The following is a 20,255-nucleotide window of genomic DNA, read 5'->3' on the forward strand; positions in this document are numbered from 1 at the left end:
GGTAAGAAAAGTTCCAAAAGAAGAGTCAGTAGGATTTGGTATCTGGCTGAAGAACAGATGAAAGAAAGGGAAGAGCCAGGTAGAGCAGTGGAAGAAACGTTCAGTAGGGATTTAGGAAACTAAGCATTAAGGCTGGCTGTGTTGCTTGTAAACTGAATTTGGAAAAACTATTCAGTTTTTCCTTTGAACTGTGTGGTCTTGCTTGGATTATATATCTTTTAAGACTTTATCCAGCTCTAAAATTCCATGCATCTTTGACTCAAGGATGACTCAAAGGTCACAAGACTGGCTGGCTGGAAGAACATTCTTTCATCAATAGAAAGAATATCACTTCACTTATGGATATACATTAATATGAAAGAGGATGGTTACAATTTTAGATGGAAAATACATGTTTCCAGTTCTGCTGTGACCTTCCACCCGGATGCACCCTTGATCTTCACTGGATTCCCCATGACAAAGATCCTTCCAACCGTCCTCCTTTCCCAGCCTTTCATCCTCCAGCCACAGCCCCACATTCCAATCCCTAATTCCCCCCCGCCTTGTGCTGATACTGCACTGAGTAATCTCTCTTAGTTTTGCAAAGTTTCTGTAGTTACACTATAGTCTATAGCTGCCAATATACCTACTATTTCTTCCTAAGAGGAAAGACTGGGAAGCTTGGGTGGCTCCGTGGGTTAAAGCCTCTGCTCAGGTCATGATCCGAGGGACCTGAGATCAAGCCCCGCACCGGGCTCTCTGCTCAGCGGGGAGCCTGCTTTCTACCTCTCTCTCTCTCTCTGCCTGCCTCTCTGCCTACTTGTGATCTCTGCCTGTCAAATAAACAAATAAATAAAATCCTAAGAGGAAAGACCAAGAAAATCTTTCACATAAATTATTTGCTAAAGAAATGCTTCCAGTCTGACATAAGAAACTGTGTATCTTGGAGTCATCCTCTGAGTAAAATTCAGAGTAGGTGTAGAGTCTATGCAGTATTAATAATTCCCTTTAACCAAAACACAACACAAGGAAATCTAAAATGGCAAAACTGATGAATTAGGGAATCCTCTACCTTCCTGAGAAAAGTTTTTCAGCAAGATTCTCTTAAACAGTGAGATTCTCTAAAGCATTTAAAATATGACTCCAACTGTATAAAATGTTATTAGTATGATTGTTTTTAGGTCTTCACACAGGGTGTAACATGGTGTATACATGGGAATAGAAAGGTAACCACTATAATCACATTAGCAATCTCCCTGAAATAATGCTTAGAGAAAGGAGGTTGCACCTAATGTTCCCAAATTTTTGCTGACTCAAAAGCAGAACATGAAATATGGTAATAAGCTCTTCCCCAACCTTCTAGTTTGAACAGGATTTGCAAAACAGATGAGTATTGGTCACCAAGATGAGTCCTTAGACACCTCTTGACAAAGACATTTTCTCCAGTGATTCAGATTTCACTGCAGACAAAAGAGCTTCAATTTCCACCATAATCTTGCAAAGCAGGACTGCAAAGCAGGGTTGCACCCTTCAGTTAGATGGAGTAGGCAGCTGTCTTTTTGTAGGTCTTCCGGCATTCCAGGTAAGACCTCTTCCAGTCACACCTGTCAGACCTGACATTCCACCATTAGAAACTTGGATGTTAAGGAATTTTGATTCCAAGAATACTGGGCAACATGTGATCTGGATAAAAAAACCCAGATCTGGCATCAATTCCTGCCTCATGGAGCACCTTTGGAATTCTAGGCCATTCGCATGATCCTTTGTGTCCCCCTTAGCTTCACAAATTTGTCTCTGATAGGACTTTCCCATAATAAAACCCCATAGAATTATTTAATTTTCAAAGAGAGGAATCAATATTACTTAATTTTCATGGAATCAAAGAGTTGGTGATGAATGTCTTAAAAACTCTTTGACACTACGTAAGTGACTGATCACATAGACACAAAAGAAATGTACCCCAGGTCACATAATGGCAAAATGAAGTCAGGTCTTCAAACTGCGATCCAATAAACATATGAGCTCATCAGATGGGGAAGGACAGAGGTGCTCTGCAGAGTGCTCAATCCACTGTCAACACTTAGGATGTCTTAAGTAAACACAATCAAAATAACACAAGATATGTTGAAAGTAAAATGAAGACCAGATCTTCTGATATTGAGACACAGGGTCCCATCACCTAAACTAAGCTCAGAAGAAGAGTTTAACAGATGCAAACTTACATGCTGATATCTCACAAGGTTGCTCTTCTTGGGACCCATTGTGGAAGGTGTCCTCTTGGTGGGTTTGGGTACTTTGCATAGTACAGCAATTACCTTTTTTATTTAGGGATTAAAACAGATGTTTTATTCTGAATATTTCTGGTTGAAGGGGAAGTAGCAAGGTTGTAGGACACTAGTATTGTACAACTTCTTTTTCCCTAACATATCCACACCCACAATGGCCACTCTCACCCCGGTCACAGAGTTACTTTATTCTTGCCTCATGCACATGCTTTTCTTGGCAACGGAGAAAGTAGAGAAAGGAGAAGGGAGTGGAAACAGAGGAAGAAGGGAGAAAGAAAGAAGAGCTGGTTCTTTCCCTGCTGTAGGCATTATCTTATTTCCTCACTGAAGTCAGCAACTGCCTGCACAGGCAGGCAATGCTGAAGGTCCCTGGCAAGCGAGGGCCCCTGAGCTTGCCAAAGTCAATCCATGAGGATACTAACCAGTTTCCCTTTCCTTGCTTTAAAGAAACCATCCCCAGGAAATCTCATTATTTCTAAGAGATCTGAAAAGCTCTTCTCTCAGATTCTGTGTTTTGTAGTGTGGACGGGGGGAACTATATCCATAACAATCTCCCCCATAATAAATTTATAAATTGATTATAAGTTTCTATCCTGAATGGAATAGCCAAGTCTTTGCAAAGCTAGAAATGCCCACTTCTCTCCCTGTTTGCCAAATGCTAGCCAGTGCCTTTGGTAGTTGCACTTGATTTAATAACGTTACTTGAGTTCTTTTAAATCGCAGGCTGTTGAAATGGTTGGACTTCTGTACATAAGGCCATGTACAATCCACACTTTAAAAAGGCTGTTCCCTGAAGTAGATAATCATCTTTCCAGTAAAACACTGTGTCAACTGCAAAGTGATGATTACCCTTGGGTGGGGCTTAGGTATTTCTAGTTGGCAGACAGTCTGTTCTCAGTCAAAATGACACTACACAAGAAACCTTATTTTCACAAGCAAATTATTTGTTCAAACCTCTTCAAGTAATTAAAAACTAAAAGAAAGTAAAATGTGGCATTTTCTATTGTGGTAATCATACTTCATTTGTACTTGTTGGGCCAAACCCAGAGAGGGACATTTTTGCGATCTGACAATAACTGCAGACACTTTCATGCAAATGGTGGCTGTCTTTGAGATGTCATTAGACAAAAGACACAGAAAAGAATATATTCTGCTAAAAACAAAACAAAACAAAAAAAACCTCATTTGCTACCTAGTTCTGCAGATTTAAAATTTATAACCGAACTCTTAGGTTTCATGAAATAAGCACCTTCCCTTTCTTAGGTTCACACTACTTTTAATTTTTGGTATTGAATATCAAGTGCAATTAATGGCTTATATCAAACCAATGAAAAATTTAAAGAATGAGTATGTGTTAGATAAGAAACGTTTTGTTGGAATTAAAGCATAAACCCATACAGGCTTTTTTTTTTTTTTTTTAGGGTAGTCAGGTAGAGAATAAGACATCCTTATTACTATCATGCACCTACAAGGTTTCAGTCTGGGCATATGTAATTTTTTTTTTTAAACCAAACATACTGTTAAGGGCTCTAGACCTATATATTTACACAATAGCTGTGTATCCATGTCACATCTTTCTACCTGAAATTTCGGCACTAAGATATCTGTATCATTTTCACTGATTCATGTCCTGACCTGTCTCATTACTCAGGTACAGTTTTGCAGTGACTTCCTACTCATAACTTAACAAGGCTTTGTGATTTGTAAATGTTTAAATTTCATTTGGATAGGCAAAAGCAGACTGTATCTATCTTGCTCTCTGGAGGCACAGTAGTTATAATGAACTGTATTTCCTCTTAGTGCCTGACAGATGTATGAGAAACAGCCCTCAGGTCTCTGAATGGCTGCCTGGGTCACTGACCCAGCTGTCATCCTTCTGGCTGAGTGGGCAAGATGAACTCATCCACAATGGTGTCCTCCAGAACAAACAAATGCATAAATACATACAAAAGAATGCCCAATTTGGGGACTACTTGTCAAAGCCTTCCTCCCAGGAATTATTCCTAGAAGAGTAGAATTGTTTCTATAGTTCTTACAGAATATATTTTCTCCTCTACTGATGGCCAATGCTCTTCATATAAGTCAGACTTTTAGGAAGTCAAGAGGAACCTCTAATACTAATTATCTCCTCTATCTGTATGCAAGGAAAAAATAGTGTTAAGAATTTCTAGTACTAGATAATCATGTTGATGGTTTAAATGGATCATATTCCAAATGAAGAATTTGGGGAAAGGGATCTTATAAACAAGTTGGGCTCCCTTCATAGGAAGTTGTGCAAAACTATAAAGAAATTTATTGAATACATTTTTTAGAGACCTGAAGTCTTCCAAGGACATGGCACTCTCTGCAGCTGTCCAATTTAGTGCCCTTAAATCCATCATGTTCTCTTACCCTGAATGAACAGGTCTCAAAAGGAGCCTAATGGGGTTAGCTAAGTCATACCGATCACCTAAAGGCAAACGCTACTATATTATGGAAAGAGGACCTCTAAAAGTAATCATTCTGTTGTATGTCATATGTTCTTTAAAGGAAATGTAAGTGTTAGGAGTAGCCAGCAGGGTTTGTATACATTTCAAATTGCCACTTGCTTAATGACAAAGAAACATAAAATCACTTAACTTTCTATGATTTTTCTCTAAGACTCGAGCTCAGGGACTGGCAAAGGAGCAGTATTTGAAAATAAAACTGAAACACAACTTCATAAGACTCTTGATCCTGGGTTGGATTCGGGTTAGTGGTCTAATTAGAGTCAGGATGTTTATCTCTAACTTATAATTCCTTCCTTTTCATTCAGGGGAGCTCTGGGTCACTTCTACCACTCTGGCTAGCACAAAAGTAAAGAACCAAGAAATACTTTTAATTACCCATCACGAGTAAGGAGTTTATTTTCTATGACTACACTACAGATAAAGTAAAACAAACAGCTTTAAAAAAGAGAGTTGGCAAAATGAACTAACAAGTGATGAACAACAAAAGACAAGAGTTTGCCTTCTTTCTGCAGGTTCTTATTCTTTTTTCCTGCAATTTCTACATCTGTATTAGTCACTCTCCTTTTGCCCTACCTCTTCACCTCTATGCCAGATTCATACATGTAACCACACCCCCATCAGCAATGCCATTCTGGGATCTTGCTCTCTACCAGAAACACAGTGACACCAGTTCTGGGACCACTGAGTGTAAGCCCAGAGGGAGTGAGAGAAGAGGACTTTGCAAGGGAAAAAGGGGAAATGGGACAAAACAAAATCATCATCTGCTTTCTGTTCTCTTTTTCATATATAGTTCATACAAGCTATCTGTCATAAAATTCTACAACTTGAGCACATTAACGTAAGTATTTATTTGTTGATGTAGTTCAAAACTTTTTCATAGTCATCATGTTGCATGAACGGAAACAAAGACAAAGCACCCTGCTGGCCTAGAAACTCATGGGCATTTTGATGATCAATCCTCTCGATCCCTATTCATAAGCCCTACATCCATGAAATTCAAAATTTGAGGGGAGTCCAGTTCTAGAGAAGGAACCTCATAATGGAGAAGAAAGTCATTTTTTCCTTCTCATACTTCTTCTAAGTCAGGGCTTGGGCCCAACCACTTGCTCTTTCAGACTGTTTTCAGTGGCCTGGTAAAAGGGAAAGGGACTCACTGAGAAGTGCTTGAGGAGGGATCTGTAGTCAGAGCAAGGGAAAAACAAAGCCAGCAGAGCCAGAGAAAAGGGGTGGTTCTAGTCTCTGGGAGTCACGCAAGCATGAGAGCCCTGTGGAGGCTCCAGAACCAGGAGCAGGAGGAAGTTCTTTCCCTTCTTCAGCGACAGACACGTAAGAGTCCTCCTTCCTTCCTGGGCTCCCATTCCCTGATCCTCACCTCTGTCATCAATCTTCTCAGTCCTCTGAGCCAATCCCTAAGACTGCCACCTGCTCTAAGGATCTGTGAGAGTCAGACAGCAGAGGTTCACACTCAGGGTAGACTATTGTACCATCTAGGGTAGTCATGGTTTGGCAAAGTCCAAGGTCTGGGTGCCAATTCTGGCTCTCTCTCTCTGAAACCCACTGTGATCTGGGACCTATCACTTAGGCCCATTTCTGAGATAGAACCAACTTACAAAATTTGGGATTGTGCAGGGGATCATATCAATACAACCTGTGAGAGTACCTGGCACATAAATAAATTGAATAGTCAATCAATACCTCTTTGGAACTAAGAGATGACTGGCCAGAATCCACACTCAGCCTGCAACTAACTGGAGGGAAGAAGCCAGCTCTGGGCTTTGAGACAAGGTCAGGTGATGTGTGTCACTTTATTACATGAACTGGCTGCTGGGCAACGAGTAAGGCCACCTACCAAAGGGTTAGGGAGGTAAGGGGCCACTCCAAAACTAATGGGCAAACTCTCCTTGGTGTTACATCCTCTGAATCGATGTTCCTCCTTGCTACCACAAACAGTTAGATAGGATATAGTTAATTCCATTCTGTGCTTCTTCGTAGTTCCCACTCCACAGCAAGAAAAATGTGAGAATTCTGACATGCATGTCTTATTCATGGTACAACAGCATGTTTTCTAAGGGAACTGTGGCATGACATGTCTCAGAGAAATTTATAAATTCACAAAACCTGTAGTTGAAACACTGGCAGGTCAACAGCCCAAATGGAAAAAGTAGGGGCCGTGACCTGGATGATGGCTTGTTTGTTCTCCACCATCTGGTCTAAGCACATATCAGAGAATCCATGCTCCTCTTCAGAACAAACAGTTCTTTTGGAATGATCAATTCCTGGCAGGAGTCAGAGGGCATGCAGAGCCTTAACACTCTGGAAATAGTTCCTTTAATTTAATGATTGGCACAGGTAAATTTTTCCTGAAGTGGCTGTAAGTGTGTTGGTCCCTTGAATAAAACTGTGCAGTTAACATGGGATTTCAACAGTTCCTCAGTAGGTATTTATTTACACCCTTGATTTTTATGACACCTGACATCCTACTGCATTACTAGCCCACAATAAGTGTTGACCACTCTTCTTAAAAAATAAGACTCCCTTGGGGCGCCTGGGTGGCTCAGTGGGTTAAGCCGCTGCCTTCGGCTCAGGTCATGATCTCAGGGTCCTGGGATCGAGTCCCGCATCGGGCTCTCTGCTCAGCAGGGAGGCTGCTTTCCTCTCTCTCTCTGCCTGCCTCTCCGTCTACTTGTGATTTCTCTCTGTCAAATAAATAAATAAAATCTTAAAAAAAAATAAGACTCCCTTGATGTTTTCAATGACTATAGTAGATAACATTCACCTGTCTATTCTCAAATTAGTATAAATTGCAAATATACCTATAACTGAATAAGCAAATCAGAAAATATCTACTTAGCACTATGCGTTGTCTTAAGGGCTGAAAACAGGTCAGTGAATAAGACCCAACAGTCCCTTGCCTCTTGGAGCCTAAAGTCTAGTGTGGAAGACAAACAGTGAGCAAGTCATAATCACTATTTTAAAAGCCACCAGTGCAGAAGGCACATTCCTACTCTGGGAATGTGTAGCAGGGATTTAACTTCTAGAATGAAGGAAAGGCTTCCCATAAGAAATCTGAGATCTGAAAGTGTTAGCCAGGCAATGAGGAGGGGGTTACAGAGCTTGTTTGTTCCTTTTTCTTTTCTTTCTTTCTTTTTTTTTTTTTTAAGATTTTATTTATTTATTTGACAGACAAAGGTCACAAGTAGGCAGAAAGGCAGGCAGATTGAGAGAGGAAGCAGGCTCCCCGCCAAGCAGAGAGCCCAACGCGGGGCTCGATCCCAGGACCCTGGGACCACTACCCGAACCAAAGGCAGAAGCCTTAACCCACTGAGCCACCCAGACACCCCTGTTTGTTTTTTCTTAAGGACTTTAATATATGTTAAGCATGAGGATGATATAATCATGTTTTCCTTTATAAATATTATCTTTCTATGATATTGAAGATGAATTAGAGAGAATGCAAGAGTGATTATAGGAAGAAAAATTGGGAGAATATTACTACAGCTAAGAAGAGAGAAGACAGTGAATGTGAATATAGATGTACACATACAGAATTAAAAGGATGTGACTTGGTTCTCAACCAGATGTAAGAAAACAAAATGATCCCGTGCAGGCCCTATGAGGCCAGTCAGGGATGATGGCATGTGGTCTGTGCCTCCAAAATGAAGTAGCAAGTTCATGGTTATTTAGTTCTTTTATCAATGTGATAGACAATAAAGTTCCCTAAGACAGAATTCAGAAATTCCCTTGCAATTTGGGGCTATAATGGCCTCTTTGGTGTCTGCTTTGATATAACTGAGTTCTGAATCTGCCCCTTACTTGTGGATGAATGCACAGTTTGATTCAGAAATTCCCTTGCAATTTGGGGCTATAATGGCCTCTTTGGTGTCTGCTTTGATATAACTGAGTTCTGAATCTGCCCCTTACTTGTGGATGAATGCACAGTTTTGATGAGTGAATAGTGTTAAACACTAGATGTGTCAAATAGCCCATTTTAAAATTTCAATGCAGGTACAAACCATATAATTTCCAAGTTGAAGGATGTTTAAGTCAAATTTATATACATATAGCAGGGCGTAGGAATGATTTATCTCTTTGACTTTTCTCAATTGCCACTTTCAGCAAATCCAAGAAGCAGAAGGTTATAATGCAAAGTGCCAGGCTTTGCTGTCAGACTTGGATTGAAATCCCAGTGCCTCCACTCACCTTGTCAACCTGGACAAGTTAACCTCTCTATGCTTCATGTTCCTTTATCGATCCAGGTCTATCAGTATTTTGAAAGTGATACTCCATAGTCACAGTAGCCCTCCATCCCTTCTCCCAATTCACTTCCCTTCAAGTGTTGTCTATGGGTAGAAGAGAGTGCCAGGGTTAGTGTTCTCCAGTTACCCACTTCCTGTGACTCAGAGTGAATTATTTCTTGCTTCTGATCTCTGGTTAGGGTTGCTTGTTAGCAGAAGTTTTTCCCTAAAGGTTAATACCTAAAGCAATAGGACCAGCTGCTATGGAACAGATGCTCCCAGACATATTCGTAAGGCTAATTGTTAAAGCTTGGTTTCAGGCTAAGTGTGCTTGGGGAAGTATGGAGGAGTGAAACCTGGTTTAGAGTGGGCATCACCTCATGAATTGCTGTGAGACCCTGTACTGGGCCTGTTGGCTGACCCTGACATGTCATAGTCCAAAGACCAAAAGCTGGGAATGCCAGTAGCTTATCCCTCTTATTTTATATCAACCTTCTCTAAATGCCATAACTAGACAGGAAAAGTGGGAAGGTTTCATCTGAGATTCTGAAAAACCTGGTAGGTCAGTATTAAAGGCAAGTTTCTATTAAGGGCAAACACAGAATTTATATCTTCAGTAATCCCACTTTCACTACTTTCGTCCTACCTCCTGGTTTTCCAGATTAACCTCAATCTCTTTCCAGTAAGTACATGAGGAATAATTAGAGAACTTCAAAAATACTTGGATTTTTCCATGCCTTGCAAATTAATGGTAATGATAACAAAGTTTGTCTTCTTAAAGTAATCAGACATTATGCCTTATTCACGTTTTTCAAGAAGCTGATTTCAAGTTTCAGGGTGGAAATTTTATTCTTGGTCTAGAACATGCTACATTCTAGAAGACAAATGCGAAAGTTAATCACTTTATCATCCTTACCAAAGAAAGAGAACACAAGTACAAAAGAAAACAGTTCCATCATCTACTCATCTGAATGACTGAATTTAACAATGCCAGGAAAGAAATGCTCTCTGTGAAGGCCTCATCTCTTCCTCACATGCTTGCCTCCCAGTTTTGGGTTTTTATAAACTCTAGAATGTTTGTTCCAATTCATTACTGCTACACTGTTCTAAGTTTTAAATTTTCACTCTGTTTATAAAAAAAAATATGTGAGTACTTTCTCTTTGCAGCTATATTTTTTAAGGTAAATTACATAGTTCCTTTGCTCACCACTAGCTCTTCAACAACTATGTCATTTGGGAGCGAGCTCTCAATTTTATTCACTTTTTAGGCTGGATTTTGGATTAGTCTTCTAGTCTTTGTAAGTAAAGTCCTTCCATTGCTTTTATACAGGAGGTATACCTTGAGTGGATATAAGATTTTTAGATTTTAATCTTTTCTTTTTAAAACTCTGCGTATTCATCTATTGTTTGTATTGCTTGGGGTATTTGTTGTATCTAATGTTCTGTATGAGATGTTCATTTCCCCTCTGATGATAGGGAGAGTCCCTTCAACACAATAATTGTTTCTTCAGATTCGGAGGTATGATTATCTCATAGTTTGTTTTTCTAAGATATCACTTATTTATTTGACAGAGAGAGAGTGCACGTGCCAGCAGGGGGAATGGCAGGTGCAGAGAGAGCAAGAAGCACAGGAAGAGTGAGAAGCCCCTCCTCAGCTGGGAGCCAGGTGCAGGGTTCAATTCCAGGACCCTGGGATCATGACCAGATCAGAAGGCATACACTTAACCAACTGAGCCACATAGGCACCCTTCTCTCACACTTTTAAGTATTATCTTCATGCCATTTACTCTAAAATCTTTTTAGAAAAATTATTTCTATATTGTACTTTTTTGTTATCTCTATCATATTCTGATGGTCTCATCTCTTTATCTTCTTCTGAAACATGACTATTTTCAAAACAGCAGTTACCAACAATTCAATTTATGCAAATAAACTGTTATCTTTAATATTAATTTAATTCTTCAGTAGCTGTACCCTTTAAACCTTTGCCTTAGCTCTGTCAGCCCTCAGTTTACCTAAAGTCCTTCCTTTATCATATTCCTTTTCCTTGTACCTTATTTTCTTAAAGATTTTTCAAAAAAAAAAAAAAACAAGTATTTTTTACCTAAACAAATTTCTTTTGTTTCCTGGAGTGAATCTTCAGAAGTAGGCTCTTTACCTGGTGCTTCCATGCCACATTTGTATCCTTTCATACTGCAGAAGCTCTTCAGACCTCAGTGGTGGTATTTATTTATTCTTCTGCTTATTCACTCTTGAATAAGGACCAGCCTCTCTGGGCTATTTGGAAGGTGCAATAAAACAAACTCTGCTAGTGGTCCTTGGGTTTTCTTCCTGGTTTTTCTGAGCTTCATCAGGGGCTCCTTCTAGAAATTAACCTCCAATCCTGAATAAAGATTAAGGAAAAAAATTATTTTACTATTTCAAAGAGTGGTGTTGATAGTTAGAAGGCACATGTCAGCAGGGATGGGGGCTAGAGCTGGAGGAGGACAATTTTTTCTTCATCCGGTTTTCTTTCTTCATTGGTACTGCTGCACTGTGGACCAGCTTTCTGTCTCTTTCAATCTGGCCTCATCTCTACTTCAGATACAAAGTGTGGTTATGTCCTTGGGTACTTCCTTCATGATGCTGTAGACTTCCAGATGAAGCCTGTTTCACTCTGTTTCATATCAGGGATGCCTCTAGCTTTAAAAGTGTTCCTTTTAAACCAGGTCAGGGGTAACTGGCCGCAGTGACAGAAAGTTCAGCCACAGGCAAGCACTGGCCTCGCTCTCCCTCCAGCAGAAGCTGTTTCTGGTTGCTCTTCATCTGTAGCAGTTCTGAGTAAAATGAAACTCCTCTTTCAACAGTACAGAATCACCTCTAGCCCTTTCCTCTTTAGATCAGGGGATTCCTCTTCATTTCAAAAAGTGCAATCTCATGTTGGAGTCAGCTCCTGACTCCACCGAGAAGCTGGATTTTTTGAAAACTCATACTCCCCTCAAGGTGTGTGTTAGGTAGAGCTGCTGCTTTCTCTCGAAGCCCTGCTCCTGGACACTCAGCTTGCTCCTAAATCCATGGTGGGCAGAGGCTCCTACTACAGTGATGCCTGATTTTCCAGTGTTTCTAGGACTCAGCCAAGTTCTCCAAGTAAGGTTTTCTGGAATATTCTTCCAGGGCTCCCATTCCCAGGACTTCCTTTACTTATTCTCTACAATGTTCTCCCATTCCCATGGTAAAAGGACTTATGAATCAGTGGCCTTTGATATTGTTTTAAATCCACTATATCGAACCAAAATTCTGTGGTAAGGCACTGCCCTAGTTCCTTAGTTCAAATTCTGATGAAACATTTCACTTTTAAATTTTTTCTTTGGCAGGGCACCTGGGTGGCTCGGTGGGTTAAAGCCTCTGCCTTTGGCTCAGGTCATGATCTCAGGGTCCTAGGATCAAGCCCCACATTGGGGGTCTCTGCTAGGCAGGGAGCCTGCTTTTCCCCTACCCCACCTCGGCGTGCCTCTATGCCTACTTATGATCTCTGTCTGTGAAATAAATAAATCTTTTAAAAAATCTTTAAAATTTTTCTTTGGTCTCTTTTGGCTGGAAGTTTCCTTGTAGTATAATCTCATCGGGAATTATAAACATCCTTATAAATTCACACGTTCTTCCAGTAAAATGTTTTAAGAAGTTTACTTAGTCCAAAGAGTTCAATGCTTTAGTTATTAACTTTCTGTAATTTTAGAGTTGAGAAGCCGTTGCATAAGTAATACAAGTTTGAAGCAACTACTACAATTGTCTTGTTCTCTTTCATAGATGAGATATCTGTAATTTAGGGAGTAAATAAAGTCAGGCCACAGCGCTCTTTGGTGACCTGGCCAATACTTAAGCCCAAGTGTCCTGACATATTCTCTGTTTGTTTTTCCACTATGATCTGGCCTTGGTTAAGACCAAATATGCATATATTCCCTCTAGATCAAAAGGAAATTATCTATTTTGGCAATGTCTTAATTACAAACTTACTAAATTTTTAAAAAATTATAGTAAATTTAAAACCATCATTATATTACTATATCTGATAACATGATGGACTAATAAAAAGAAAAGACTAAGAAGACCTTAAATGGCCTTATTATGTTTATGCCTTGCTCTCTACGATGATAAACATGGATCTTCTTTACCAAAGGTGGATTTTCTGGGCAGCATTAAGGTACAACAAATGAACCCATGCCTGAATTCTACATCTGGTGCTACTTAGCTGCCTCGCCCAAGGTTTCTTTACCAGGTGTTTCAGCATTAGAGCTGGAATCTATGGCCATGCCAAAGGCATGCTGTGCTTGCAGCCACAATATCCCATCTGCCAGTTGTCTAAATGGAGTTTTCTTTCTGCAAATATCTGCTTATCTGTCACCTGACTGTTCTTGTGTGAAACTTTTGTGCCTGCTGTTTGTCTGTGGCTTGGCTGAGGTACCACATTGTAATCAAACCTATTTGTGGAGACAATACTCTGAAATGCTATGTTTTATAATTATCTTATTCAATCTTGCAACATTTGGCCATGATGGAAACTCTTTCTTTCTTGAAATGCAACTCCTCTGATATCCCTGACATCATTCAGGTCAGACAGGAGCACAAGATTCTGGAATCATACTTCCTGGGCTCATTTCTACATCAGTTTTCTTTTCCCACAAAAACCCTGGGTAATGAACCACCATCACTCTTGATGGATTATAATAAGCATTTGTTTCTCATTCATCAGCTGGGATGGTTCTGCTGATCTCAGATGATTTAGTCGTATCTCTGTGCCTCTGCTGGGCGGGGGGCGGGAGGGGGGATCTGCGGATCTAGACTAGGTATGCTAAGCGAGTGTATCTGAAGCTGTTGGTCCAGCCAGCTGCAATCAGAACTCAGGTATACTCCCTGCCTAATCATTCCAGGATGCAAGCTAAGTAGGCCTGCAGGCTGGGAGTGATGCCAGAAACACAAGAGAGCAAGTGGGAGCATGGCGAGCCTCCTAAGTCCTGGGTTGGGACAGGTACACTGTCATTTCTGCCCACATTCCTTTGACTATAAAATTCAAATAGCTGAGCCCAAAGTTGAAAGGTGGGGAGGCATTCTGTCTCCGCAGAAAGGGCTACAGAGTCAAATAGTAATGGGCATGGATACAGGGAGTCACATACAAGGGGGGGGGGTCAAGAGCTTAATCTGCCATAGAATTCCCACAGGACTGTTCTCACCTCTGTGGACGGGGTACAGTACTTAACTCTAAGTTTTGTCTATATTTTAGAGATAATAATAATAATCTCTATCTTATAGCACTATTATAATGATAGGGCAAAAAATGCATGCAGAAGGATTAACTTAAGTTCGAGCATATAGAAAGTGCCATTAAATATAAGAGACAGAGGTAGTGACATGATTCCTGTTTCTCTCCCACCTTCTCTGCAGCAAACTCTTGCCTGACCTGATTCTCACCTATGCATATTTCCCAAGCTCCCAGCCCTGAGGCCATTTCCCTGCTCTCCCTAAATGTGTTGCCCGGGTGACCTCTTTTTTTTTTTTTTTTAAGATTTTATTTGTTTATTTGACATGGATAGAGAGAACATAAGTAGATGGAGAAGCAGGCAGAGAGAGAGAGAGAAAGGAGGAAGCAGGCTCCTCACTGAGCAGAGAGCTGGATGCGGGGCTCGATCCTAGGACCCTAGGATCATGATGTGAGCCGAAGGCAGAGGCTTTAACCTACTGAGCCACTCAGGTGCCCCCTGGGTGACCTCTTTTATATCTGTAGTGATCTATAATATAAAACCATGCGGAGGGGCGACTGGGTGGCTCAGGCGCTTAAGCATCTCCCTTCGGCTTGGGTCATGATCCCAGGGTCCTAGATAGAGGCCTACATCAGTCTCCCTTCTCAGGGGGGAGTCTGCTTGTCCCTCTCCCTCTGCCCCTCTCCCCTACTCATGCTCTCTTTCTCTCTCAAATGAATAAAATCTTTTTCTTTCTTTCTTTCTTTTTTTTTTTTAATTGCCAATTTTCTCAAATCTCCTATCCAAACTTCTATATAAGGCCTCTCAGCATAGATCTCATGTCCTATCTTCCTTCTTGGTTTTATTTTTCTTATTGCTACACTTTTTCTGGAACCCAGGTACCACCTTGCATTCCCAGCTGTGCTTAAAGTAGATAGCACCTGATGGATGGGCCTTAAGGGGCATAAAAGAAGTCTGAGTAAAGAGTGCACTCATTTGCCTGCCAGTGACAGAGAGAAAAACAATCCCTCTTTCAATCCACCTAGGGCTTTGTTCTTTTCCACAAACTTGTCACATAACCTGATCTGATGTTAGCCTCCCCAAAACTCCTCTGAAGGAGATATTCTATCCTCACCATACACATTAAGGTTATTCGGATTAGGACTGAGTAAAATTCCTCTTAAAATGCAAACATATTGAGGAGGAGGAGGAGGAGCAGGGTTTCTGACAGAAACCCATTCTACCAGTGTCCCTCATCAATGCAGACTGGCATATCAGGTGGAGCCTGGTGGCCAGACGAGGGGACTGGAGGGCTGGACCAGGGCATGGTGACAAGAGATGGGTGCTGAGAGCTGCACATTGGGAGGTCTGAGGCGGTGGAAGCAGAGTGTGGGATAGGTGCTGGGGAACATGGTGGGGGAAAATGAAAAAAGCACTCTCATCAAACTTGCTGAGACCTAGTTCTGCCCCTCAGTGTTTCCCAGAAGCCTGGAAGTTTCTGAATAGCTTTTAGTAATGGCCTCTGTAGCCATTGTTTCCATAACTGTCACCAGAAGTCAAGATGGGAAGAGTTAAAGGGAACTCTGTATCTCTCAGAGACCCAGGAAAGGAAGTTATTTAAGAAGAAGGCTAAAATTTGGGACACCTAGGTGGCTCAGATGGTTGAGCATCCGACTCCTGATTTCAGCTCAGGTCATGATCTCAGGGTCATGAGATCCAACTCTATATCAGGCTCTGTGCTAAGCAAAGAACTTGCTTAAGATTCTCTCTCATCATCTCTCTCTGCCCCTCCCCCAGCTTACATACTGTCTCTCTAAAATAAAATCTTAAAAAAAAAACCCCAAATTTGAGTCTTAGATAAATATTAAGGGATTATACGAAAAGTACTGTTTGTGGAAACTAAGGTGAAAGCAAGTACTTGTTAAAAACTAAAATGGGAACTGGTAGAGTAAGTCCCAATTCAGGAATACTTTATGACAAAGAAAGTTCCCAGGGAGAGTTGAAGGGGTATGGAAGAGGTTCCTCCAAAGCACATCTTTGTGAATCGAAGTTTCCTTGAAACTACCCAAACATATATTGGGGTACTCCTGCTCTTCTGGCATGGACTGATGTTGGTGGCCTCAACCAAGCACATGAACCTCATTTTGAACAGCTGCATTTTATTCTACTCACAAGTTCTTAAGGGGCATTTAGCAGATAGGTCCTGTCTACATGCTCTGTAGACTTCCATCTTATAATCTAGAACATGTCACCAACTGCCATGAAATCACAGTTCAGACTAAAAGCAAAGAAATTCTTCTGAAAAGTTACATAGATACTATCTTTATGGCCTCAGGGTGGCAGAGAATATATTTAAAATTATAGAAATCACAAACCATTAAGTGAAAAGAATGACAGATTTGACTGCATTAAAATCAGTAACATTTGTAAAATGAAAAACATAATACAATTCCTTGGGGATTTGATGATCAGCTTTGACAGTTTTCTGTCCATATAAAACAGAACTCTATAATTCAAAACTCTCATTGTTTTGAATTTACAGACTAACTTGGAGTGAATTACTATATCAATAATATGGAATCTTTATAAAATGATATATGATATAGCTCTCCATTTATTTAGGTATTTATTTTTTAAATTTTTTACATATTTCTCCATAAGCTCTGCTTCTTTTATTAGATTTATATATCAAGGTATAAAATAGGTAGGTATTAATATACCTAGGTATAAAATAAATTTTGTTGCTACTGTAGATATTTTGTAAATATATTTTAAAATTGTTGCTGGTATATAGAAATTCAGGTATGTACTCCCCCCACACGCATATATACATACATATATACATACTATATATATACACATATATATTTATTTATTTATTAAGGATTTTTAGTTCTAGCAGTTTCTCTATAGGTTCTTTTGGATTTTTTTTTTTTATGGATCAGATATTTTTAATTTTTTTAAATTTTTTTAGGTTTAAATTAATTTTTTATTTTTTATAAACATATATTTTTATCCCCAGGGGTACAGGTCTGTGAATCACCAGGTTTACACACTTCACAGCACTCTTGGATTTTGATTGCATGAACCTATTGTCTGTGAATAAGGATAACTTTGTTAATGTCCTTCTAAGGGAAATAATGAAGCTTGTTTCCATTATATCCATTTTTACTATCTTCCTGCATGATCGCCCCTAACTTTGTTCACTGAAGCCACATACCCAACTAAATCTTCTAAATTCCTTTGTTAGCAGAAGTGGCAAGGTACATATTTCTGACCAACATATCATCAGTAGAAATCTTATAGGGATTTTTGAGTATTTTGAAAGGGACAGATGCATTTGGTCTCCTTTCTTTTGCCCTTTGTCCTTCCCCCTTCTTCCTGCCTGAAATGTATACATGATGCCTAACAATACAGCAGCCATCTTGAGCACATGAAGACAAAAGTCTCACACTGCGAATAACTTCCTACCACTTATGACATTTCATACCTCTGTAAAAGCCTGAGTCTGCCTACTTCTAGACCATGTCTTATATAAGAAAAAGAAACCCACTGTTGGTTATGTCTCTATACAAAGTTTAAAATAGGCGGCTGAACAAATGAATTTCTTGGCTTTCATTTGTCTTTCATTTATCTTATTCTATTCTGGAATTTTGTTTTATTTCACTTCCCTCTTCCTAAACTGGCTCAATCTCAATTACTTTTTAAGATAAATAATAAATATCACCTTTTGAATGTAAGTTCTTTGTCAACTTTTGAAGGCAAATAGTGGGCATAATCTCTACACCAAGTAAATGCAGAATCTATGTATGAGTTAGTTTACTGATTAAGAATTTAAGATGGCTGAATATATTTATTCAAATATTAATAAAGAGAATCCAGCAGGATTCATTTATTTTTAAGCATAAAATCAGTAAGAAAAGAGTCATAACTCTTTATTTTCTGTAACATTTATAAACAAGTAACGGGGTGCCTGGGTGACTCTGGTCATGATCCCGAGAATGAGCCCTGCATTAGGCTCCCTGCTCAGTAGAAAGCCTCCTTTCTCTCTCTCACTGCCCCTGCTTGTGTTCCCTCTCTCGCTGTCTGTGTCAAATAAACAAATAAAATCTTTAAAAAATCCTTGGAGGATTTTCATAAACAAATCACACCTGCATTTGATTATTGACTAAAAAGATAGTACAGCGTAGTGGTTACAAGCATGGGTTTTGTATTCTGTCAGCTCTGCTTCAAATCTCTGTACTGTCAGGCTCAACTGTGTGTCCTTCGACAAGTCACTTAGCCACCACTTCCATGATGATCTCAGATTCTGGCAGAAGAGAATACCAGGGACATACAAGTTATGGTCAAATATGAGTGATATGAATAAGGTAAAGCAGGACTGAAGATTATGACCCTAGGTTTGATCAGAGTGCTGTAGAGGAAATGGTGTAGGCTTTGGAGCCAAACAAGAACTGGAACCACTGCATTAAAATTATTTTACTGCTAACAATATTTGGCCTTGTTCTTTTTCTTATTCCTCTATTTCCTGTGTCCCAGTTTTATTATTTTTTAATTTAGATTCAACTGGCCAACATATAGTACATCATTAGATTCAGATGCAGTGTTCAATAATTTACCAGTTGCTTTAATACCCAGGGCTCACCACATCACGAGCCTTCCTTGATGCCCATCACTCAATTACCCCCATCCTCCCAAACTGCTGCTCCCCTCAAAGCCCCCTTGGTTTGTTTCCTAGTGTTAAGAATCTCTCATGGTTTTTCTCCCTCTCTGATGACTTCCCATTCAGTTTTCCCACCCTTCCCCTATGATCATTTGCACTAATTCTTGTATGCCATGTATGAGTGAAACCAGATGATAATGGTCTCTCTCTGACTGGCTTATTCTGCTCAGCATAATACCCTCCAGTTCCATCCATGTCAATGTAAATGGTGAGTATTCATTCTTTCTGATGGCTGAGTAATATTCTATTGTATATATGGACCATATCTTTATCCATTCATCTATCCAAGGACATTTCATTTCTTCCATAGTTTGGCTATTGTGGGCATTGATGCTATGAATATTGGGGTGCAGATGCCCCTTTGTATCAATACATTTGTATCTTTGGGATAAATACCCGGTAGTGCAATTGCTGGGTTATAGGGTAGCTCTATTTTTCATGTCTGGAGGAAACTCCATACTATTTTCCAGAGTTGTGTCTCAATTTTAAATGCTAGATTAACATTTGAAGTTTTTTGTTAAGGGTTAATCTTGGCTTGCTTGGGATAGAGTAGGTTCTTCAGAGAAAAGCAAAGAATATCCAATTGGAAGTCCCCATGTCACCACTTACTGACTTTGGAGTTTTGGGCAAGTTATAGGACCCTTTGAACTTCTTTTATTCATTTGTGATTGGGATTCTCTAATATTTGCTGGGATTTTCTAATATTTGCTTTAACTACTTTGTAGGAGAGTCGTGAGGTCCAAATAAAATAATTCACATCAAAGGTTTTTAAAGCATCATTCAAATGTTCACATTTCACATAGCACTTGGCCCTATGATAGTTTATAGGATATTCTCAATAAAAATAAGATTATTGAGTTCTGGATTCTTTCTTGTTATGTTAGAGCTAGCTGTCAAAATAATAACTCATCTTAAAAGTGTGAAGTAGTATCCTGAAATGCCCATTAGGTTTGACCCTTCTGATTTATCTGTTGCTACATTATTTTTATTCTACACTGTACTTTCATGTTGCAAGGCATGGAGTATGTAATATTAGAATAATCCCAAATCCCAGATCTTCAAAGAAGTGAAAATGTCTTTTCCAACTCATCTCAGCTACATTTCAGTTCCTTGGGAATTAATCCTATTTCTAATGCAGGGTCAACCAACAATTAAAATATCCAGTTGGTACCTGTCTTGTCAACACCAATTAACAACCAAGCTCCACTCTGTTATTCTTAGCTTGTAAAATATTCTCAGCTCTTAGTTTTGTTGTATACCGCTTTGAGGACTCCTTTAGTAAATATAATGCATCTATTAGGGATCATCATTATTACCCCACCCAAAGTTAA

At 39.6% G+C, this 20,255-nt stretch overlaps 2 long non-coding RNA genes across 5 annotated transcripts in view; one reads left to right on the forward strand and one right to left on the reverse strand.

Annotated features, from left to right (window-relative positions):
- LOC116586343 overlaps window positions 1–20,255 on the reverse strand; it is a 205,727-nt gene that overhangs the window by 35,728 nt on the left and 149,744 nt on the right. The window lies entirely within an intron of this gene.
- Window positions 92–14,903, forward strand: LOC116586344. Its single transcript, XR_004283993.1, has 3 exons — window positions 92–103; window positions 10,038–10,043; window positions 14,793–14,903. It is a non-coding gene; the product is annotated as an uncharacterized LOC116586344 (long non-coding RNA).

The sequence above is a fragment of the Mustela erminea genome, chromosome 3, assembly GCF_009829155.1.
Source record: "Mustela erminea isolate mMusErm1 chromosome 3, mMusErm1.Pri, whole genome shotgun sequence".
NCBI lineage: Eukaryota > Metazoa > Chordata > Mammalia > Carnivora > Mustelidae > Mustela > Mustela erminea.